The following is a 23,895-nucleotide window of genomic DNA, read 5'->3' as shown; positions in this document are numbered from 1 at the left end:
GGTCCTATTCCTGGGCCTGGCTCCCACACTGACCCACCGTGTAGCCCAGACTCCTGGGTCCTTTTCCTGGCTCTGATGCTCACTTGCTGTGTGGCCATCAGTTTGCCATGGTCTAGGGGTGACCAGACAGCAACTGTGAAAAATTGGGACGGGGGGGGGGGGGATAGGAGCCTATATAAGAAAAAAAAACCCAAATCGGGACAGTCCCTATAAAATCGGGACATCTGGTCACCCTACCATGGTCCTATGCCAGGGGGTTCAAAATGTCAGGGAGGGAGGGATGGGCAGGAGCAGACTAAAGAGACCTTTGCCCTGCAAAGCGGCTAGCAGCAATGGGGGGGAGTTAGATAGTTGGATGGGGCAGTGCCGGAGAAGCCTTTATCCCACAGTGAGGCTGAAACGGATACATTTCTATTCTACCTGCCTTAATTTTCCCTCTGCATGGGAAAGATTTCAGCAAGTTTCTTTGGAAATCAAAAACTCCTGAACTCCACCTGACTGACACTAATCCAATGTCAATCTCAAGCTGCGAAGTGGCTGTTAGATCATGTCACAAATTCTTTGCCTCTCTTATTCCTGGTTTGACAAATCTGTAGGTGATTTAAAAAATCTGTTCCCTATTCAGATGCACGTTTGGCCAGACTGAGGCGTAATAATAAGAAAAGTGACAGACCATGCAAAAATATATTAAATCTTCAGCATCCATAATTGTTGAAAGGGATTTAAGAAATATAGAAAAGACATATAAAATGTCAATAAAGGAGAATAATTTCATCTTTACACTTGATAGATCTCCCAGGATATATATAACAAACCTGTCAGAAGAATTCAGCACCATTTAGAAATAAGGAATGAAATATCTGCAATATTTGTCAATTCACATTTTACAGCTCTTAAATAAGTGCAAAGGGGCACCTGGGATGAAATATGCCCTGGATTAGATTTTTTAAATGCTTGCCCAGATTTAAGGCCTTGATAAAATGTATTAAATCTTTAAAGGTTTTAATGAATCTAGTATGTGTTTCATAAATCAAGAACTGCTGTCCAGCCGCCTCTTGGTTTAATAAGAATAAACTAGGAAATTGCTCTGAGCTGAAACAAAATACATATAATATTTAGAAGTAATAGATTTTTAAACGCAGGGTGTTTTTTGGCTCACCAACGGGGTTTTGCTTCATAACGCTCAAGCTATATGGTTACTCTAAATGGGAAACCATCTGTGGCCACGTGTTTAACAGTATCAAGATGTGAACTAGCACAAAGGTAAATATTACTTGTAATAATCCTGGGGGGAAAAAAAGCCAAGAAATCATTACTTTTAGACCCGAGGCCAGGAACATGAGGTGCTGTCTGTGCTGCCGCTCTCTCTGGTTTTTAACAGCAGAGACTTTTTTATATTAACAAATGGTTTACTACATCCACTTCTCTCTAGTGCTTGAAAACTTTTTTTCCTCTCCTCCTCCACCCATCTTCCCTGGCCTGGTGAAGGGGAGCCCATATACAAATATTTTGCAGGTTTTACTGCAAAGTTAATTGAGACATGTTTGAAAGTCTTTGAAATATTCTTGTTAACGCCATTGTCTCCAGCCTGTCTGCAGTAGGAAGACCAGGAAAGTCTCTCCCCTTTTAATAAAGGTGCAATATTTTATTTCATTACCTTCCTCCTGGCCCTTTACAAGCCCTGGCTACAAAAGCATAAAAGGGAATGACTGATAATGGATTAGAACAGGTGGACAAACATCATGTTAAAAGTGAGCTGGCTCTTTGTCCATTGTCTTTGAGGAAACCAAACATTCTTTGCCCTTTGTGTACAAAAGCTTGTGGTGTTGTTAAGCTCTGCAGGAGACAAATCTGTGGCCCCCATAAAGTGCTGTGTAAAAGTCTGTCTAACCTCATTAACTGTCACAAGTAACAATACTGAGCTGGCAATAAAGGCAATTTCGGGCTTGTTGGTCATTAATCACTGCTTGACAGTTGTGAATAGAGGTGGAAAAACTATGTCCCCATGGCTCCTGCTTTGCAGTTTAAGGTTAGCCCAGTGTGTACCACATTACTGGGAGATGTGGGGCTTTGGGTTAATAATAACACCAGAGTCACGGGGCAGGAATCTCACACTATCAAGTGGGCCCTTAACGGGGCTTGTATGTTACCTCTCAGTTGTCATGTTTGTGCTGCAAGGATGTAGCCCAGATATGACTGACATGGTGCCCATCACTGCACCCTCTCCCACGGAATACACTCTACTTTTGCAAGGAAGGGCTGCAGCCAATGGGCGTTCCAGGGGACATAGCATACCTGGTAACAAGGGGGGAGCTGGAGGACCCTCTTTTGGGGCTCGGAGGTGAGTGGCACAACTCCCATTGACTTCAGTGTGAGAGCATCACAATACGTAAGCTATATAACTGGCTGGAGAGTTTTCTGTCTCTTGATGAAGGGAATTGGGACAGGTGATGTAGCTGTTGCGTGACTGCAGGTGCTGACTAGCTAGATCCAATAGAAATGCAGGATCCCGGGACTGGATGACGTCAGGGACTGTTAATGGGATGAGGAAGGCTTTAGCTCCATCTCACCTGTTTAAATCCAATGATGAGTACTCATCGAGAGTTCTTAGGATCCCACACCAGCTGTTCCATGGCTGGTGTAAAGGTCTCAGCCAAGTTCCTGGTGGAGAAGCGTCCCTGTTAAAAAGCAAAGAGGAGACCACCTCCAAAGCTGGTCCTGACTCCCTTGCTGATAGTCCCAGGAGGGAGGGCCGGGATTGCAGGGAGCATGGAGACTGAGCTGCCCTCTCTCATCTACAGGTGGTCTGCACTGAACTGGAAAGGGAGCCTGAGGGAAGCTTGGGTTGTACCTCTTCTGTGCAGAGGAGACTTCAGACTCCAGAAGCCCCTGGTCCCATTATAGGGAACTACTGCTGTGTTCTCTGCTGCACACAGTGACACGGAGCAAGGCACTACTGATACATGGCCGTCTAGCCCTATGTCTGAATCCTTGACTGTCTCCACTAATGATGATTCCACAACTTACCTTATCACTGCTTGCTGCATTGCCTCAGGTCGCCTTAGAAGAGTTATGAGGCTTGTTTGCAGCCTTATCCCCCCTCAGATTGTGATCTCATCATCAACTGAACAGGGCTGGCCCTGGTCAGGATTTGCATGAGAGACCTCAGAAAAGCTTCAGAAAGGGCTGTTAATGTCTGTGTAGATGGTGCTCTCCACTGGTCTGGACTCAACCCATACCCCACCATGATGTGAAGGGGGTGCTGGGCTGATGGAGGAGTCATTCTTAAGACAGGCCATAAAACTCAGGCCTTAATTGTTCATGATCTTTAATGATCCCCTGGCATTCTTATTATTTGTACTATGGCAGCACCTGAAATGAACTAGACACTGTACACCACTATCGAGAGACCCTGCCTCAATAGCCCTCTAGTGCGAACCCCGCTGTCCTAGCCAAATTCCACATGAGTTCTGTCTCCTCAAATTCTACATCCCTCTATTTCTCCCTGCCCATGCACTGCCCACTGCAGCTACTCCTGCCTGCAGGACCTTTCCCCATGTCTTATGCTACGCTGCCAGTACCATTAAAATGATTGCCAAACTCCCTACAAAAGACATTGGTTATTTTCTGAGTGGTACTGAGTCGGTGCCCTCAGCTCCCTGCGGCGACACACACGCTGGAGCCTGGATGTAAAACCGAACTGTCTGCTGGAGGTGGGACCAATTAATGTACCCTCTCCTCTATTGCTCTGGAGGAGGAGATGGGGCCAGAACACAGCCAGACCGCCAAGGAAAGTGCATTGCTTAGTTCTGGGGAACGGGAACACCTTGAGAGCCCTGGAGACTAATGTCCTCTACCCATAGATAAGTACAGCAAAGGCAAGGGCAGTGCCCCTTTCTCCCACACTTCTCCACCTGCCACTGGGTGGGCCAGTCAGAACCAACCTCTGAGTGTAAGAAGGGAGTTCAGTCTCCCTGGCCCAGCCATTCCTTGGCCCTTCTGCTGACACTGCCAATCTGGCTGGGTATTAACAGCCCCCAGCTCCAGTGACAGCCCCCAGCTCCAGCTCCTGCTTTCTTGCCAGGCCACTCTTCGGTTCCAACTTGTTTGGGCAAAATTGCTGGGGAAAAGAAACGAGGCATTTCTCTAATAATGATGCCTAATAATTATTTAATAAGTTGTTTGTAAGGCGCCTTGAAGATGAAAAGCACCATGTAAGCACTATTATTATTTACAGACGGCTCCGCTAGCAATTTTACCCTGGAGACGTGATCAACCGGAGTTGAAAGGTGGCTCTTTTCACATAAGTAGTTTGCTTAGATCTGAACATCTTTTATTGTAATAATAATTACTATTATTATTGCTATTATTATTGTCATGGCTTCCCTAGGGCTCAATCCTGCAACACAGGAGCAGTCTTGCAATGGAACTACTGGCTTCACATGCGTTAGGGATGCAGGATCAGAGCACCAGACTGCAAGCAATTTGGGGCAAAGACCACGTCTATTCATTCTGGGTGAAATTCACGCGTATGCGGAGGGCTAGCACAGGGCTACACATCAGTCAAATCCTAGGATTTAAGAGTGCACTGGCCTTAGGGTGAATTTCAGTGCTGAGCACCCTTTTGGCATTATACACAAAGGCTAAATCCAATAATAACCATGCAGTGCCATAGATGCAAGAAAAGGCAAATTAACACTTAGAAGGATGAGGTACCGCTGGCTACACTGAGCCGGATTTTCAATGGGGAGAGGATTCATGAGAAGATAAATGGTTCATTGTTAAAATGAGGCTAGAGAAAGTAGTCTCTTCTATTCAGGAGGCTGTTCCTGTGATACCAGGCCAAGGGAAACAAAGTCAGTGGAAGTAAGGGGTGCTGGAACTATGGGTATGGGCGGGTGCTGCTGCATCCCCTGTCTGGAAGTGGTTCCCATCACATACAGGGTTTACAGTTTGGTTCAATGGTTCTCAGCACCCCCACTATATAAACTGTTCCCGCACCCCTGGCGAAAGGAGATGGCAGGAAAAGGAGCTTTCTGCAAGGAATGTGTGAACACTCAGCGACAGCATTACAGTAACAGCCCATGTCCAGAAATGCAAAAAGGAAATGCACCCCTTCATTATTCCTTCCCAGAGCTGTCACCCGCACAGCTGCAAAAGGCTAAACTTGGTAAGCAGGACAGCCTGGTATTTCAGGGCTTGGAGGTAATTACAAAACAGCTCTGTAACATGTTACAGCCCCCGAGACACAGAGTCGTGAGCAGACCTGCCATTGGAAACAAAGAATGACCATCTCGTTGTGTTTGGGTCAGATGAATGTGTGCATGGCCATCTATTGTGTTATTTCGATTGTATTCATGTGTGTGTAAGGTTTCTGTCATCCGGAGTTCACATGCGTGTGTGTATGACCATTATGCCATGGTCATATGTCTAGTCATGATTTTGGGAAGGAGTGAAGTGAATTGGAAACATTTCCAGATGTCGAGAAATCACTTAGCTGAGTTGAGACTGGCTAAGACAGAGCAACTCTGGAGGGACCTGAGAAAGCTTAGCTGGGCAGGGTGATGACAGATGAAATTCAGAGTTGACAAGAGCAAGGTAATTCACATTGGAAGGAACAGTTTGAACTACTCATTCCCATTACTGGGTTCTAAATTGCCTGTAATCATGTGCACCCTTAACTCTGACCATAAATATACACCAGTACTCACAGATTGTAATTGTATAGATACTGATTTGGCGTGGCAGTTCCCACCAGATGTTCTTAGATCACATATATATGTGTAAGACCATCTCATCACACTTAGGTTATATGTATGTCTGCTGCTATTTAAAGCAAGTAACCACACCAACAAAATCCCCCTTCATTGAAGGGCTTGTTTCATAAACTGGATCCAGGAGGCTTGCATGATTTTGCAGCCTGCCTGTAGCTTCAGGAGCTGGCAGAGATAAAAAACACCTGGTTTAAAAAGCAAAGTTTTGCAGCGAAGAATTGCATTCGGCTGGGGCTTGCAAACAGCTATGTAAAAATAGTCCTATTCAGTTGTAGAGTAGGTAAAATACTTTCATTTCCCAGATTATATGATAGCTTCTGAGCCTGAGCCTGCATTCCCAGCACAGCCAAAATGCCCACTGAAGCCAATGGGAGCAGTATACACAGAGTCCTCTGCTACATTCAAGCTGGCTAAGGCTTCTGCATTTTGCACCAACCTGCTTCCTCAGCAGAAGCCAAGGACTTTGCAACACAAAGCTCAAGTTTATGGGCAGCTGGTACCACTGGGACAACAGAACACTATGCAAAACAGCACAGGCATGAATACAGCAATCAATGGGTCTTGCTTCACAACACTTTAAATCAGTTCTGCATAACAACATTAACTGGTTTGCTATCTGGGTACATATATGTTCCCCATCACCATGGTATCTGAATGCTTTGCAGTCATTATTCAGCCTTGCCGCAGTCCTATGAAACAGTGCTATTATCCCAATTGTACAGATGGGAGCCAAGGTACAGAGAGACTATGGCCTGGTCTACACTACGAGTTTAGGTCGAATTTAGCAGCGTTAAATCGAATTAAGCCTGGACACGTCCACACGACGAAGCCCTTTTTTTCGACTTAAAGGGCCCTTTAAACCAGTTTCTTTACTCCACCTCCGACGAGGGGATTAGCGCGGAAATCGGCCTTTGCGGGTCGGATTTGGGGTAGTGTGGACGGAATTCGATGTTATTGGCCTCCGGGAGCTATCCCACAGTGCTTCATTGTGACCGCTCTGGACAGCACTCTCAACTCAGATACACTGATCAGGTAGACAGGAAAAGCCCCGCGAACTTTTGAATTTCATTTCCTGTTTGCCCAGTGTGGAGAGCACAGGTGACCACACAGAGCTCATCAGCACAGGTAACCATGATGGAGGCCCAGGATCGCAAAAGAGCTCCAGCATGGACAGAACGGGAGGTACGGGATCTGCTCGCCATATGGGGAGACGAATCAGTGCTAGCTGAACTCCGTAGCAGTAAACGAAATGGCAAAATATTAGAAAAAGTCTCAAAGGCCATGAAGGACAGAGGCCATAACAGGGACGCGCAGCAGTGCCCCGTGAAAATTAAGGAGCTAAGGCAAGCCTACCACAAAGCCAGAGAGGCAAACGGAAGGTCCGGGGCAGAGCCGCAAACATGCCGCTTCTACGCGGAGCTGCATGCCATGCTAGGGGGTGCAGCCACCACTACCCCAACCGTGTGCTTTGACACCATCAATGGAGAATCACGCAACAGGGAAGCGGGGTACGAGGAAGATGATGATGAAGACAATGAAGATAGCTCACAGCAAGGAAGCGGAGAAACCGGTTTCCCCAACAGCCAGGATATGTTTATCACCCTGGACCTGGAACCAGTAACCCCCGAACTCACCCAAGGCGTGCTCCCAGACCCTGAGGGCACATGTAGTGAGCTGGTGTGGCGCCCCTCCGTCCCGCATGGGGCCGAACTTCCCCTAACCCCAACGTGGGCGGAGCCACCGGGTCCGGCGCCCGCCCCTCCGAGGTCACGGCCCCGACCCGGAAGGATAAAAGCCCGCTGGCAGAGCTCAGTGAAGCCGAGGCCGGCAGAGAGAGCAGACGTCCCGGGCCGAGCTCCCGCTTGGGAGACAGCCGCAGGCCACACCACCGCGCCGGTCGAGCCTACCTCTTGCCAGGTACCCCAAGGAGGACTGGCCAAGCCTGCCCCGGACCCGCTACCCCGAGGAGGACTGGCCAAGCCTGGCCAGGGCCCGATACCCAGAGGAGGAGCCAAGCCTTCCCCGGGCCAGCTACCCTGGTGGAGAGCTGCCGGACCGGGCCCCAAGCCCCGCACCCGAGGAACCGATGCTCCTGGACGGGCCCGAACCCGGTGTTGCCAACGAGGTAGGCCCCGAGGGGGAACACGGAAGTAGCCCGGGGGTAGCCGACCCCGGTCAGGCTGCAGAGGCCTGTGAGCCGATGTCAGTGTGTTTCGGTCAGGATACCCCACTGACCGGCAGTGGCAGTAACCGCTGCTAGGGCCCCGGGCTGGGGCGCAGTGGAGTGGGTGGGCCTGTGTCCCCCCCTGCCACCCCCACTCACGGGTGGCAGGCTTCCCCCTCACCCAACGCTCAGGTGTAGGAGCCAGGGCTTACCGTAACTGCTTGTTTGCTCAGCCCCTGCATCCAAGGGCCTGAGCTGTGACTGTTTGTGCCCCGCCCTGATCCAGGGCCTGGGCCTCAGGACCAACTGTCGGTTGGCTCAGCCCCTGCCTGAGGGCCTGAGTCCAGAACCAGTTGATTATTGCTCGACCCCTGTCTGAGGACCTGAGCTCACTGAACTGTGGGTCGCCCAGCCCCTACGTAAAGGGGCCTGAGCTTTGACTGTTTATGCTATAGTGAGCCGGTGTGGCGCCCCTCTGTCCCGGAGGGTAGAGCCCCGGCGCAACCCTACTACAGCACACAAGGGACCTCTGGTGAGTGTACCTTTGTAAATATTACACATGGTTTAAAAGCAAGTGTGTTTAATGATTAATTTGCCCTGGCAATCGCGGCCAGTACAGCTACTGGAAAAGTCTGTTAACATGTATGGGGATGGAGCGGAAATCCTCCAGGGACATCTCCAGAAAGCTCTCCTTCATGTACTCCCAAAGCCTTTGCAAAAGGTTTCTGGGGAGGGCTGCCTTATCCCGTCCGCCATGGTAGGACACTTTACCACGCCAGGCCAGTAGCACGTAGTCTGGAATCATTGCATAACAAAGCATGGCAGCGTATGGTCCCGGTGTTTGCTGGCATGCAGACAACATCCATTTTTTATTTCTCTTTGTTATCCTCAGGAGAGTGATATCATTCACGGTCACCTGGTTGAAATGGGGTGATTTTATTAAGGGGACATTCAGAGGTGCCCGTTCCTGCTCGGCTGAACAGAAATGTTCCCCGCTGTTAGCCACGCGGTAGGGGGGAGGGGTGAAGTGATCATCCCAGAGAATTGGGTGTGTGTGTGTGTGGGGGGGGGGTAGTTGGGTTTGTGCTGCATGTTAACCCAGTAACCGCAGCCCCTCCTTTTACATTGCAAACCCATTTTAAATGGCCAACCCAACGGGTGCTTGGTATGGGAAATGAGGGCGCTACTGTTTGAAACTATTCCCACATGTTAAGAAGGTTAAAAAAGCCAAAAGACTGTGGCTTACCATGGCTGCCTGCAAGCCGAAATCTGTTGCCTGGCACTGCGTGAGTGATCTCTCACACCAAACCGGCAGGCCCTCAATATAAAAGGAAAAATGTGACCTTGTAACGAAAGCACATGTGCTGTGTAATGTGAACAGCAAAATTTAACGTGAAAGAGTGTACCCATTGTTCTCTAAAATGTGTCTTTTTTAACCACCTCTCCCTTCTCCTCCACCAGCTGCAAATGTTTCTCCTTCACAGAGGCTACTGAAGATTAGAAGGAGAAAACGGCGGACTCGGGATGATATGTTCTCGGAGCTCCAGATGTCCTCCCACGCTGACAGAGCACAGCAGAATGCGTGGAGGCAGTCAATGTCAGAGTGCAAAAAAGCACAATATGAACGAGAGGAGAGGTGGCGGGCTGAATCGCGGGCTGAAGAGAGCAAGTGTCAGGCTGAAGAGGATAGGTGGCGTCAGCTTGCTGACAGAAGGCAAGAGTCGATGCTCCGGCTGCTGGAGCATCAAACTGATATGCTCCAGCGTATGGTTGAGCTGCAGGAAAGGCAGCAGGAGCAGAGACCGCCGCTACAGCCCCTGTGTAACCAACAGCCCTCCTCCCCAAGTTCCATAGCTTCCTCACCCAGACGCCCAAGAACGTGGTGGGGTGGCCTCCGGCCACCCAGTCACTCCACCCCAGATGATTGCCCGAGGATCAGAAGGCTGGCCTTCAATAAGTGTTAAAGTTTTAAACGGCAGTGTGTCCTTTTCCTTCCCTCCTCCCCCACCCCTCCCAGGCTACCTTGGCAGTTATCCCCCTAGTTGTGTGATGAATTAATAAAGAATGCATGAATGTGAAGTAACAATGACTTTATTGCCTCTGCAAGCGGTGCTCGAAGGGGGGAGGGGAGGGTGGTTAGTTTACAGGGAAGTAGAGTGAACCGGGGGGAGGGGGCCGGAGGGTTCATCAAGGAGAAACAAACAGAAGTTTCACACCGTAGCCTGGCCAGTCCCAAAACTGGTTTTCAAAGGTTCTCTGATGCGCACCGCACCCTGCTGTACTCTTGTAACCGCCCTGGTGTCTGGCTGTGCGTAATCAGCGGCCAGGCGATTTGCCTCAACCTCCCACCCCGCCATAAATGTCTCCCCCTTACTCTCACAGATATTGTGGAGCACACAGCAAGCAGCAATAACAATTGGAATATTGGCTTCCCTGAGGTCTATCTGAGTCAGTAAACTGTGTCAGCGCGCTTTTAAACGTCCAAATGCACATTCCACCACCATTCGGCACTTGCTCAGCCTATAGTTGAACAGGTCCTGACTCCTGTCCAGGCTGCCTGTGTACGGCTTCATGAGCCATGGCATTAAGGGGTAGGCTGGGTCCCCAAGGATAACGATAGGCATTTCAACATCCCCAACGGTTATTTTCTGGTCTGGGAAGAAAGTCCCTTCCTCCAGCTTTTGAAACAGACCAGAGTTCCTGAAGACGCGAGCATCATGTACCTTTCCCGGCCATCCCACGTTGATGTTCCCTTGTGATCCACCAGGGCTTGCAGCAGCATTGAAAAGTACCCCTTGTGGTTTATGTACTTGGTGGCTTGGTGCTCCGGTGACAAGATAGGGATATGGGTTCAGTCTATCGCCCCACCACAGTTTGGGAATCCCATTGCAGCAAAGCCATCCACTATGACCTGCACGTTTCCCAGAGTCACTACCCTTGATATCAGCAGGTCTTTGATTGCGTTGGCTACTTGGATCACAGCAGCCCCCACAGTAGATTTGCCCACTCCAAATTGATTCCCGACTGACCGGTAGCTGTCTGGCGTTGCAAACTTCCACAGGGCTATCGCCACTCGCTTCTCAACTGTGAGGGCTGCTCTCATCCTGGTATTCTGGCACTTCAGGGCAGGGGAAAGAAAGTCACAAAGTTCCATGAAAGTGCCCTTACGCATGCGAAAGTTTCGCAGCCACTGGGAATCGTCCCACACCTGCAACACGATGCGGTCCCACCAGTCTGTGCTTGTTTCCCGGGCCCAGAATTGGCGTTCCACGGCATGAACCTGCCCCAGTAACACCATGATTTGCACATTGCTGGGGCCTGTACTTTGTGAGAGGTCTATGTCCATGTCAATTTCCTCATCACTCTCGCTGCCGCGCTGCAATCGCCTCCTCGCCTGGTTTTGCTTTGGCATATTCTGGCTCTGCATATACTCCAGGACAATGCGCGTGGTGTTCATAGTGCTCATAATTGCTGCGGTGATCTGAGCGGGCTCCATGATCCCAGTGCTATGGTGTCTGGGCTGAAAAAAGGCGCGGAACTATTGTCTGACGGAGGGAGGGAGGGGTGAGTGACAACATGGCTTACAGGTACAGGGAATTAAAATCAACAAAGGTGGCTGTGCATCAGGGAGAAACACAAACAACTGTCACACAGAATGGCCCCCCCCAAAGATTGAACTCAAAACCCTGGGTTTAGCAGGCCGTTGATTTCACGGAGGGAGGGGGAAGCAAATGAATACAGAACAAATCTGGACCATCTATTTTTTACATCTTAAGCTGGCAGCAGACGGTGCAGCATGACTGATAGCCATCGGCATCTTCTGGGTGCTTGGCAGAAGATGCTGTACTACGACTGCTAGCCATCATCGTCAAGACGGTTCAATAGGACTGCCAGCAGGACTGAGTCTCCAGGAGACAAAACTTGTCTGCCCAGGTGCCTCTGATCAAACTCACTGAGGAATACGATGACGATAGATACCAGTCGTAATACACCATCTACTGCCAAAAGGCAAGGAGCTGCTGCTGTATAGCAATGCAGTACCACGTCTGCCAGCACCCAGATAGCCGATGACAGCTACCAGTCATACTGCACCGTCTACTGCCAAAAGGCAATTAGCTGCTGCTGTGTAGCAATGCAGTACCACGTCTGCTGGCACCCAGATGACATATGGTGACGGTGAGCTGAGCTGAGCGGGCTCCATGCTTGCCGTGGTATGTTGTCTGCACAGGTAACCCAGGTAAAAAGGTGCGAATTGATTGTCTGCCATTGCTCTGACGGAGGGGGAGGGACCTGACAACATGTACCCAGAAACCCCCGTGACACTGTTTTTGCATCATCGGGCATTGGGATCTCAACCCAGAATTCCAATGGGCGGCGGAGACTGCGGAAACTGTGGGATAGCTACCCACAGTGCAACGCTCCGGAAGTCGATGCTAGCCTTGGTACTGTGGACGCGGTCCGCCGACTTAATGCACTTAGAACATTTTATGTGGGGACACACACAATCGACTGTATAAAACCGATTTCTATAAAACTGGCTTCTATAAATTCGACCTAATTTCGTAGTGTAGACATACCCTAAGTGACTTGGCCAGGATCACACAGGGAATCTGTAGCAGAGCAAGGAACTGACTGCTGGTCTCCTGGGTTTCAGGCCAGTGCCTCAACCTGTAGACCATCATCTTGGCCAAAGATGGCCAGGCAATTGTGTTGACTGGCCCCTGGAGGAGGCAAGCTCTCTTCTGCTGTCTCCTCCAACTGACTGTTAAAGGGCCAGTGAAGGATCATTATCCCGCATGACAATACAGTGCCTCTTAGCTCGGACCCTGGCAATTTTGTGACACAATTTTGAAAAACAAGGTGGGAGGCAGGGGGAGAAAAAATACATAACAAATTGAGTCTATTGAACATTATTTGCAGATTATGGTGCAGAATTGTGTTAAAGTATGTCTGAGCTCATTAAATGTCAGCATTAACAATACAGCACTTGGCAATCAAGGCAGTTCTCTGGCTGTTAGTCATTAATCACTCTCTGACACTCCTGAATTGGAAACTAGGAAACTGTTCTCATGTGTTTGATGTACCTATTTTCCTTTCCTGCAATCACGGCATGAAAAGTTTTCTTTGACTTTCTGCCTACCAGAGCCTCAGTCATGGTGATAAGGAGAAAGGGTCCTTATTTCATTTAATAGGTATTTATTGGGAGCTTAGGGCATGTAAAGAACAGGGTTTATATGTAAACTTTTCTAGCCATCATTATAAAATATTTTACAACACAGACAAATTTTACAAACCCAAGAAAACTTTCAAGGCATCACAACTGTGTAGATGTTTTCAACACAAAAGGATTTAAAAAAGAATTAAAATATTTTACATTTCAAGAGCACCTTTTATATCTGTCTATTGCTGCCCCCATTACATGGTATCTGAACCCTTGCAAGTATTTGTTTTTAAATGTATTTATCCTTACAGACTCCTGTGGCAGTGGGATTATCTGCACTTTACAGATGAGGAACTGAGGCACAGGTCTGTAAAAGGTTCCTGCCGGGGCTCGACCCTCCAGGGCAGGAGGGGAGCCACACCGACTCCCTGTCCACGAAATAAACAGTCGATTAATTCGGCTCTCAGTCCCTTCGGTGCGGGGGCTGAGTAGTCCACAAGCGGTGCAGCAGCCCAGGCCCTCTAGGGCAGGGGGGCTGGGCGAACACACAGTTCTGGAGGCCAGGCCCTCTGGTGCAGGGGGGCTGGCTAACAAGCCGTTCAGTTTAGAAGCCCGGGCCCTCTGGTGCAGGGGGGCTGGGCAAACACACAGTTCTGGAGGCCAGGCCCTCTGGTGCAGGGGGGCTGGCTAACAAGCAGTTCAATTTAGGAGCCCAGGCCCTCTGGTGCAGGGGGCTGGGCAAACACACAGTTCTGGAGGCCAGGCCCTCTGGTGCAGGGGGGCTGGCTAACAAGCAGTTCAGTTTAGAAGCCCAGGCCCTCTGGTGCAGGGGGGCTGGGCAAACACACAGTTCTGGAGGCCAGGCCCTCTGGTGCAGGGGGGCTGGCTAAATAAGCAGTTCACTCCGGGTAAGCTCTGGCTGCGAGACCAGAGCGCTGGATGAGGGGGAAGCCTGCCACCCGTGTGTGGGGTGGCAGGGGGGAACGCAGGCCCACCCACTCCACTGCGTTCCAGCCCGGGGCCCTAACAGCGGTTACTGCCGCTGCCGGTCAGTGGGGTATCCTGACCGAAACACACTGACATGGGTTCGCATGTCTCGACAGCCTGACCAGGGTCGGCTTCCCCCGGGCTACTTCCGATTTCCCCCTCAGGGCCTACCTCGTCCGCGGCACCGGGCAGGGTCCAGTCCACCAGCATAGGCTCCTCCCGGCCGGGGCTTGGTGGCAGGTCCGGCAGCTCCATCGGGAAGTCCGGCCAGTTGTCCTCGGGCGGTTCCTCCGGGTAACAGCAGGGCCGAAGGGGTTCTGGTGCAGGCTCACCTTCGGGGTCGCTGTGGGGGGGTTCCAAGGGCTCCCCCCAATGACGGGAGCGGACGGGCTCCGGCGGCTCTTCCTCGTAGTGAGCCCGGGGCAGCTCCGGCCAGCTAGGCGAATATCCCCGGGCCTCAGAGGTATCCTGGTCGGGAGCTCTTGGCCGCACGTCTGCTCCCTGCGGTGGCCGGCGCCTGACTGAGCTCTGGCTGCCAGGCTTTATACTTCCTGTCCCGCCCCTTGACTTCCGGGGGGCGGGGACAGGTGGTGGTGGCTCCGCCCACTCAGGTGTCTGCTCCAGTGCTCCCTCCTCTGGGCAGGAGGGGAGCCACACCGACTCACTACAAGGTCACATAGTTCTTTTCTACCAATTTTCTAAGTTAGCACCCAAAGCACCAGGCCATCCATCCTACTACTAGAGAAAGACTGAAAGAAGATTGAAAAAAAATGGGTTTGTTTAGTCTGGAGAACAGAAGACTGAGGGGGGACACGATAACAGTTTTCAAGTACATAAAAGGTTGTTACAAGGAGGAGGGAGAAAAATTGTTCTTCTTAACCTCTGAGGATAGGACAAGAAGCAATGGGCTTAAATTGCAGCAAGGGAGGTTTAGGTTGGACATTAGGAAAAACTTCCTGTCAGGGTGGTTAAGCACTGGAATAAATTTCCTAGGGAGATTGTGGAATCTCCATCATTGGAGATTTTTAAGAGCACCTGTCAGGGATGGTCTAGACAATACTTAGCCCTGCTCTGAGTGCAGGGGACTGGACTAGATGATCTCTAGAGGTCTCTTCCAGTGCTATGATTCTATGATATCACATCCAGTACTGCTGAAATGCAGCCATCTCTGAGATGGGAGGATGCTGCCAAAGCTGGTCCGGAACAATAGGGTAAAGGATATTTTGGCTGGCACATTAAGACAAGTCACCCCGAAAGGTCATTGTGAACTGTGTGGAACAGTGTTTATCTTCCTGGGAAGTTCACTCAGATATTATGGTGTGCACCAATATAAGAACCTGAACAGCAAGATAGCTAGAAGTATGAAAGACTGTGTTGATTCCACTGGGATTGGAGGCAGTGGTTGCATGGACCTATCTACAAAGACAAGTTGCCTTTGTATATAGTCTTATAACACAATAGTCCCCCATAGGCTTATATCTAGAGGACAAGGAGAGGGCATGTAAATAAATGCTGAATTACCATAGAAAACATCCCCTGCTCATTGCAAAGGGATGCAAAGGGATCCGTAACCTGATTGGATCTGATGCATTTTCACATCAAACATTCCTGGTTTCCATAAGCAAAAAAGCTCTCTCCCGGCACCCAGTCTTTCATGGCGCGTTTGCAGTTACAACAGCATTGCTGGCTATCCAGCACGGCTAGTGGCCTCTGATGTCAGCCTTGTGACCTCAGCCTTCTTGCCACAGGCCATCTCGCAAAGTGAGCAAGCCTCTGAGCGCAGACTTGGGCTGTTCCAGACCAGAAGGAAATCCTCACCGAGAGATGTGCCAAAGCCCCTCAGAGGCAGCCTATGAGAGTGAGAGCCAGGTGGCAGGGAACGGGTTAGGAGAGCATGGTCCCTGGGAATGGGAATGTGGATGTGGCGTGTGATCCTGGAGGAACCTGGATGTGGTTTAATTGATGTCTGCTCATTGTCAGACACCCCTGACTTCCTATTTGTTTTTCCCCCTTGCAGCCTGATCTCATTTTGCACTGTTTGCATTCCCCTCACCTCTGACAGCCAGTTCGCAGCTGCCAGAATGGGGAGGGAAGCTGCTTTCAATGCAATGAGACATACCGTCACTACTGGGGCTGGGATGTCGTAGATCCTGGCCTCAAGTCACAGGATCCTTCGGGAAGGGACGGAGCTCTATTGCTTAACCTCACCTCCCACCTTGAGAAGCACCAGGGGACACCTGGAGCAGCACTGGAGGTGAGCACTGGCAGGTCTATGGAATTGTCCCAGCCCTGGAATTGCAGCATTTGGGGAGCTTGCTGACACTCCCTGTCCTGGTGGAAGCCATCACGGCTCAGCCCAGTAGTTCGAGAGGGAGGGGAAATGCAGAGAGCTCGACCCTCACTATGGGGAACTTGCCCAGAGGCTTTTCCTTCACTTAATCTTCCAGACGCCAACCCAGAGCCAGCTGCTAGGATGCCAGGTCATCTTCTCAGTAAATAAAGGAGCAATGTTCCCAGCCCCCACTCCCATTTTTAAGAGAAAATGATTAATGGCTCCTAGAAACCACAATTCATCCAGGGGAAGAAAGTAGATTTACCCAGAACATGCATGAGAATTAGTGCTCAGATCAGCTCCTAGGGGCGGGCGAGGGGAAGCTAATGGCAAACAGAACCCATCTGTGCAAAGAGCGAGAGAGAGAAATGCCCTTGCTAAAAATACTTGCTAAAGAAGTTCAGATAAAACAGGCATGGGGGAAACTTCCAAAAATCTGGAGCCGCTTTGGGCGAAAGTCTCCTGGCAACAGGCTGCCTAGTGAGATTCCAGTCATCAATCACGCTAGCTATCTAGACTGTTAAGATGGCTGTCATGAGACAAGAAGGATTGTTTTTAAGGCACTGGTTTAGGACTCAGGATTTCTATGTTTAGTTCCCAGCATTGCCACAGACTCCATGTGTCATCTTTGGCAATTCACTTCATCTCTCTGTGTCTCAGTTTCCCATCTGCAAAATGGGGATATCAATCCTTCCTTTGTCTGTCTTGTCTATGTAGGCTGTGAGCTCTCTGTCGCAGGGAATGTCTCACTCTATGTCTGTAGAGTGCCTGACACAACGGGGCCCTCATCTCAGTTGGGGCCCCTCACTATCAAGCAGAGGGATGGAGTCAAACCAGTTCCTTTCAGGGGAAAGGCACAGTGGCCTATAGTTTATTTACAGTGGTGAAAATATCTCACCTTCCACCATAATGGCAGGATGAAAAACTAACACTTAATCTGCTCGCCTTCCTCCAAAGCCTTGCTGTGCTCAGCAAACCTCACCGACACCGCTGTATACAAAGTGCAGCTGTCAGCATGTTTGAAGACAATTTTCCATACAGTGTATTGAAATGAAGAAAGACGTGGAAAGGGCTTTAACAAGCTCCGAGGTGAGACATGGTATGGTGAGTGATGGGACAATGTAATTTGGACAGAGTAAGAACTGGCCCAAACCTGCACCAGAAACTTGAATCAACCCTTTTTGGAGAAAGTTTGTAGTGCTTGGTGCAAAATTATTTTTAATTTTTGCTGCTGCCTCTGCATTTCTAGGACTACAAAGGGGAATCTCCAGAATGCCATGGGATGTCCACCCGGGCTGGGAACAGAAAATCCTAGGGATCCCACCTGAAAGCTTTTTCTTGAGAGATGTTATCTGGAGAGGTTCCAAGACAGTTCCTTTATCCAAACTGAATGCTTTAACATAAGCACCCTCCAGTGCTAGCTTGGGTAACATTGATCAACTCCATCTTAGATTCATAGACCTTAAGGTCAGAAGGGACCCTTGTGATCATCTAGTTTGACCTCCGGCCCATTTCAGGCCACAGAACCTCACCCATCCACTCCTGAAATAGACCCCTAACCTCTGCTGAGTTACAAAGTCCTCGAGTCATGGTTTAAAGACTTCAAGTTACAGAAAATTCACCATTTACGCTAGTTTAAAAAACTTGTTTGCTTCTACCCCAATTAGTTAAAGAACAGTCTATGGCATCAGCATACCCCTGCCCTCTACTGGATAGAATCCGAACTGCTTAACTGTGTATCTTTTGCCCGATATTGCTAACAACTAATAGAGAGTTTTCTGTAGCTCAGGTGGCTTTTGGAGCAGACGGATCTGAGTTCTAAGCCCAGTGCTGCTGGAAAGTTCCAGACCTCCATGGCATGCAGCATAGTGACAACTGTGAAGTTGCTGGGCAAGCTTTGGATTTGTGACACTATGTCACTCTGCTGGAACTGAAAGAGTCCCTGGTTCCTCTTGTCCAGGAAGCACTGGCTGTGCTGCAGCAGCACTGTCATTTATGAGCTCTCGTCCATGCTGCTCTCTCAGTTTAATGTGTGTTGGCCATTGCTTTACCAGGGAAACGACCTTTCCAAGCAAAGGGAGGCTGCCCGGCTTCGGTCATTTCAGCCCAGCAGAGCTTGGAGGATTAGAGAAGCTGGCCGTATCAGTGACAAAAATGAATTTCACTTCTGATCAGATGCGAATAAAGGAATGATTCAGCGCCAGCCGCAATAAGAGCCACCCCGCCCGATCAGTGCTTTGTTATACGACACTTGCATTCATGTTGCCGTCATTCCGATTGACGAGCTCAATCACATAATCCTCTCTTGTCAGAGGGTTAGGCTGGGGAACTGGAACAGGCAATGGACTGGTTAGTTTGGAAATACATAGAAAAAAGGTTTTGAGCATGAACCCTGACTTTAATCCAAGCAGCCGTACTCTCTCTCCTGTGCGGCTGTGTAAATGCAGGGCTGGGAGGGAGCTTCCTGGAAAGGAAAGGACGACTGGTGGCATGGATTTAAACCCGGGTCTCTGCTCTTAATCAAGGCCCCAAGTGACACAAAGCGACTTAACACAACTCTGCAGCGCGGTCAGGAAAGGAAGTAGTGCTGGTAACTGATGTAGAGGTGGAGACCACAGCCAAGGGCGCATGCAGTTCTCCCATCGTGGTGAGTTGCTTTTCGATGCTAAGAAAAACCTCCCAGGATGCTGGTTTATTTCCGGAATTCCAAGAAGGGCTAGGGAAGCCTCGCAGAGGTGCTGAAGCCGAGGTCAGAGATCAGCAGCATCTGTGTGCTATATTTAGAATATGATAATACAGGATGCACACACAGCTACATTCCGTTGGCTGGGGAGTTACTGGACGATCTGACCCAGGCAGCGGATAGTTGGATTTCCCTAGTTTTTTCCCTGCAAATAAATCATAGCTCCAGAGTCCTTTAAACTCTGCAATATGATCTGTTCCATAAGGAAGGGAATGAAAGGCCATGTCCCTCTGGAAGCCTCCAGAGCAATAAATCTACCATGTACAAACACATACCAGATTTCCAAACGCATTTATTTTATTGTATTGTTTTAACAGAAAAATCAAACAGCAATAAACTTGGCCCTCATTAGATGCCTCTGTGACGATCCAAAACGCTGCTAATGAATCAGTCTAGGACAGAGGAATGTTGCTGGAAGTAAAATGCCCAGTGAGAATCTGACCCAGTGGAAATGCTGCTTGCCGTTGAGTTCGGCACGAAGAAGCCTGGCTGACAAGGCCGGGGGCCTCATTTGCAGTTACTCTGTCCCTGCACTTGGCGGTAAGGTGGCTTTAAACCAACTTTGCACTCCTTGTAGTCCATGGCCTTTCAGGGCCTGCCTGCCACTTGGTGTAAGTGAGAGCAGCCTCAGGGCAGCTCGAACTTACACCCTGCTTCTCACGACCTTGGAAAGCAGGAACGGCCATAATGCAATGCATTCTGGCCATGCCCTCTCCTTATCCATGACACGGTACCAACATGTCTTGTACACTACGGGGCTGGGAACAAGGCTACTGCAGAGCCCTTACACCAGCTGAATGCCAGCCAGGAAGGCCCCAGCACAAGCACTGGTCTCTGGGGGGCCACGTCCACCCACTTAAAGGCCCCTCTATGCTGCCAGCGTGAGGCACAGGGGCTGTCGCATAACTGAGAACTGGGCCTAGGGAATTCAGAGTTACTCTCTTTCGGCTCCCTTGCTGCTGCCAGGGAAGTGGCAGCTGCAGCAAGAGGAGTAAAAGTTTCAAACCATTCAGTGAAATCCTGCATCACCACTTGCACCAAGGAACACAGGAATGGAGGCACCAGGACACATCATTGCTCCTTTGAATCTTGTGTCCTGCCTCCATCAGCAGCCAACACCTTCTGCTTCAGTGGAAGGCAAAACTGCCCTACAGTGCACCTGGCTGGTTATTCAATGCTCTATGGGGGGCGAAGGGGAGGGGTGGGAATGTCTTCCTGTCCCTGCAATAATTGGTTTACTTAGAGGTAATCAAACCCTATGCTTCAGGGCATGTTTCAGCACATACATATAAATGTAGGGGAAGATTCGATCATCCTTGCTCCCCTCAAGTAGCCCGCCACTGACTGGAGTTTATGGCGGAACTGACCGCTGCTTAGCAAGAGCTGGTGTCCGCACTCCGGAGCCCACGTGTGATCAACCTTCCAAGTCCTTCCTAGGGCAGGCTCAGGTGGATAGAGTGCATGGGGTGGGGTGTGTGTGTGTGTGTGTTTCCCCCCCCCCTTTCCCACCCCACTCCGCTAGAATCTGAAGCTATGAGACTAAACAGCTGCCCGAGTAAAGTGGTTTGCAAAAGTCTGTCTAAACTCATTAAGCATCAGGCCAACAATACCCAAACTGGCAATCAGGGCAATTTCAAGGTTGTTGGTCATTAATCACTGTGACAATTCTGAAGGGTCCGGTCACTACAAAGAGCTCAGCTGTCTGGGGAAAGTAACTGGAGAGCCCAGGGAAGGGGAATCACATCATGCAAGTGGCCTTTGAGAAGGGGATTACTGCGCAGAACACACACTGCTGGACATGCGTGCTGGTGGCCTGGGAGCGGTAGGCTAAATGGGAAGTTGCAGGGTTAATGGGTTTTTACTAGAGATGGGATCTCTGCCCTGGTGGAGTTTGGAGCCAGATCCAAATCTCCATCTGTAATAGGGCAAACCACAACCCTGGATCAAAGCAGCCCTGCGAGAGTTCGGGTTAGGATCCACACGGCAATTTGGGCTCATCTCTTACTTGTTCTCCTCACTCTGCTAGGGACTTAGGTAAGGAGGTTTTCATCCCAAGGGCAGCACAAATGCATCTGCTTTGACTTTGGACCTTCTGTGAGCACCTTAAGATGCTCCCGCCATAACAGTTACCAACAATGCGGTAGCAGGGGACAGCCTGTCTCCCTGCAGGGCTATCCCTGCACCCTGGCATAGGGGGCATTTCCATCTCGCACTGCGTGGGGCTGCTCCTGCTCCCAGAAAGCTCCACCCTGGAAACTCAGGTGACAGAAAGCCTCATGGATCAAATGCTCACCAGGGCTTGGCCCCACTCCCCCTTTGCAGCGGTGCCCTCAGCCCAATCCTCTTTTGGGGTGGTGTCCTGCTTATGTCCGGGCTGTCTTTGTCCTGTGAGTAAACAAGGCCTTCAGTCTGCAGAGCTGTTGAACTTGCACTGCTCACGGGCACCAAGCCAATTTAAAAATGGTTTCAAACACACACACCCATCCCTGAATCTTTGATGCTCCTCCCCATCCTGCAGCAAGCAGCAGACACTGCTCCATCTGGTTGGGGAGGCTCAAGGAGAAACACCGACGTGGATGCATCAGCAGTGCTCCACTGGGATCTGCAGCGGAGTCACAAGAAGGAGAGAGGGAGGGAGGCTTGGTTCCCCCCCCACAGCTTTGAAGCTCTGGGCTGAAGATGTCCTGAGGATGACAAATAGGTCCTGGACTCAGATCAGAGGCAAACAAGGACCAGCGTTCTGCATCTATACACGTATCCGAACAGAGGAAACATTTCTGTGGATGTTTCCACTGGGAAGGGGCCGTGGAAGGTCTCTCCTGCAGGCACGGCAGCTCTGAGAGCTCAGGCTGCTTCAAAGCCAGCTTGGCGGGCGATGCAGAGCCCATACAGGCAGCCACCTATGCTAGAGATCAGTCCTCCTACCCAAGTCACATCAGCAAAGCCTCTGAAGGGAAGAAGGGGACCAGGCAGCCACTCTCCAGTGCCAGCACTGGCAGGAGCAAGTCCCTCAGCTGAGCCATCTGAATGGAATGTAGGGCACTGCAGTATTGCTGACCCCAGACATGCCAAAACTATGCCTCAGGCCTAAAGAGAGTCAGGAGATTAAAAAAACCCCTCATGATTGTTAAGTCAAACAAATAGGTTTTGAGCTCTTCCTGTTTGCTTTCTGGATTTTGAGCTTTAAGATTACTCTTGAGTCACATTTTCAAGCTTTACTCGGCAACTCTGAGGGCTAGAAACTTTTTTTGGTAATGAAAGCGGCGATTCCACATAATCTCATGCCGCCAGAGGCTGGAGCACTACGAGACATGCAAGTGCAGCGTGAGCCTCGCAATACGTGGTAAGAGCTGGCGGCACTGATACTGGTTTATGCCATATGCTCTGCTAATGTCCTGATTATGGTGCATGCAGCAGGTTTGCCCCCAGGATTAGCACCCGTCTCATTCTGTGGGCATGATCCTGAAAGCTGCTGAGAACCTTCTCTTCCCACCCACGCCGCTGGGAATCGAGGGTGCTCAGCACCCAGACAGGATCTGGCCTTGGTACTTTAATATTTAAAAGCAAAGTACAATTAAATGAGTCGGAGTTAAGAAACAGCGAGAAATAAAGACTCATACGTGCACAGAGACGTACTCCCACTAAAAGAGTCGGAAACAGAAGCAGAAGGTGAGAGAGAAAGGCAGACAGCAAGTCAGATGGATGACAACACAGGCGCACAAGGAGAGAGAGAGAGAGAGAGAGAGAGAGACAGGCGCAGAGCGCGGCTGCGCTCCTGCGGGCTGAGGACGGAGAGCCGGAACCCTTCGCTCGATGAAGTTATTTTGTTTGGCGCTGAAGTAAATAAATAAATAAACCCAGCCCTACCTAAAAGGGGAAGGAAAAAATAAACCCAGCCTGTCTCCCAGATTTATGGAGCTGCAGTGGCAGAGTCAGCCAGAGAGACCTAACCAGCGCCTGAGCCGCCCCGGGTTCTGCCTGAGCCCACAGAGAAATTCTTTACTTATTGAATCACATTTATCATCTCTAAATACATATGCAGGCCCGTGTTTCTGAATCCATAAACATCTTTAACTAACGCGGCTCAGCGAGGCCTCTTTCAGCAGTAATTTATATTTAACTTTTTCCATATGCGGGGCCTGTCGCTTTAGTGTCATTTCCGGGAAAACAAGGGGGGCGTTGTGTGCAGGGAGGGGGGCTGCACCATGTTTTGGCCTGTTGGAAGAGGGCCTGCTGCTGGCACGGAGAGAGAAATCCACCCAGCAGAGCCAGTGCTCATTAATCACTCGAACTACTAAACTGCCAGCTCCTTTCAAGATCTTTCAAGAAGTGTTTTCACCCAAAATAGAGTTGAAAACGCACCGGGCCTTACTTTCAGAGTCTCATCAATCTGGCCATTATGCGGCGTGTCAGGCAGCTCTGACAGACAAGCCCGCTCTGTTCGAGGGGCCCTGACTCCCACAACCTGTCATATCAAGGGCCTGATCACATTTGACAGCTTCATTTGTACCTACAGAATAGATAAAAGGGCTGTTCATTGAAACAAAGGGAGGGTCGGGGAAGGTGGGGGGAAACAGGATACACCTCTCGAGCTCAGGGGCAGTGCAGGGAGAGGGGCCTGCGCGGAGAGTGATTGGCAGGGGAGTCCGGCTGAGCTGACCAGTGCGAGACATGAGGAACGATCTTCGTAAAGGGATAATGGAGCGAGATGGCTTCCTCCTCTGTTCTCTCCAG

Source organism: Terrapene carolina, unplaced genomic scaffold (assembly GCF_002925995.2).
Source record: "Terrapene carolina triunguis isolate 2854851 unplaced genomic scaffold, T_m_triunguis-2.0 Scaffold53, whole genome shotgun sequence".
Lineage (NCBI taxonomy): Eukaryota > Metazoa > Chordata > Testudines > Emydidae > Terrapene > Terrapene triunguis.
Note: the sequence above shows the minus strand (reverse complement) of the source record.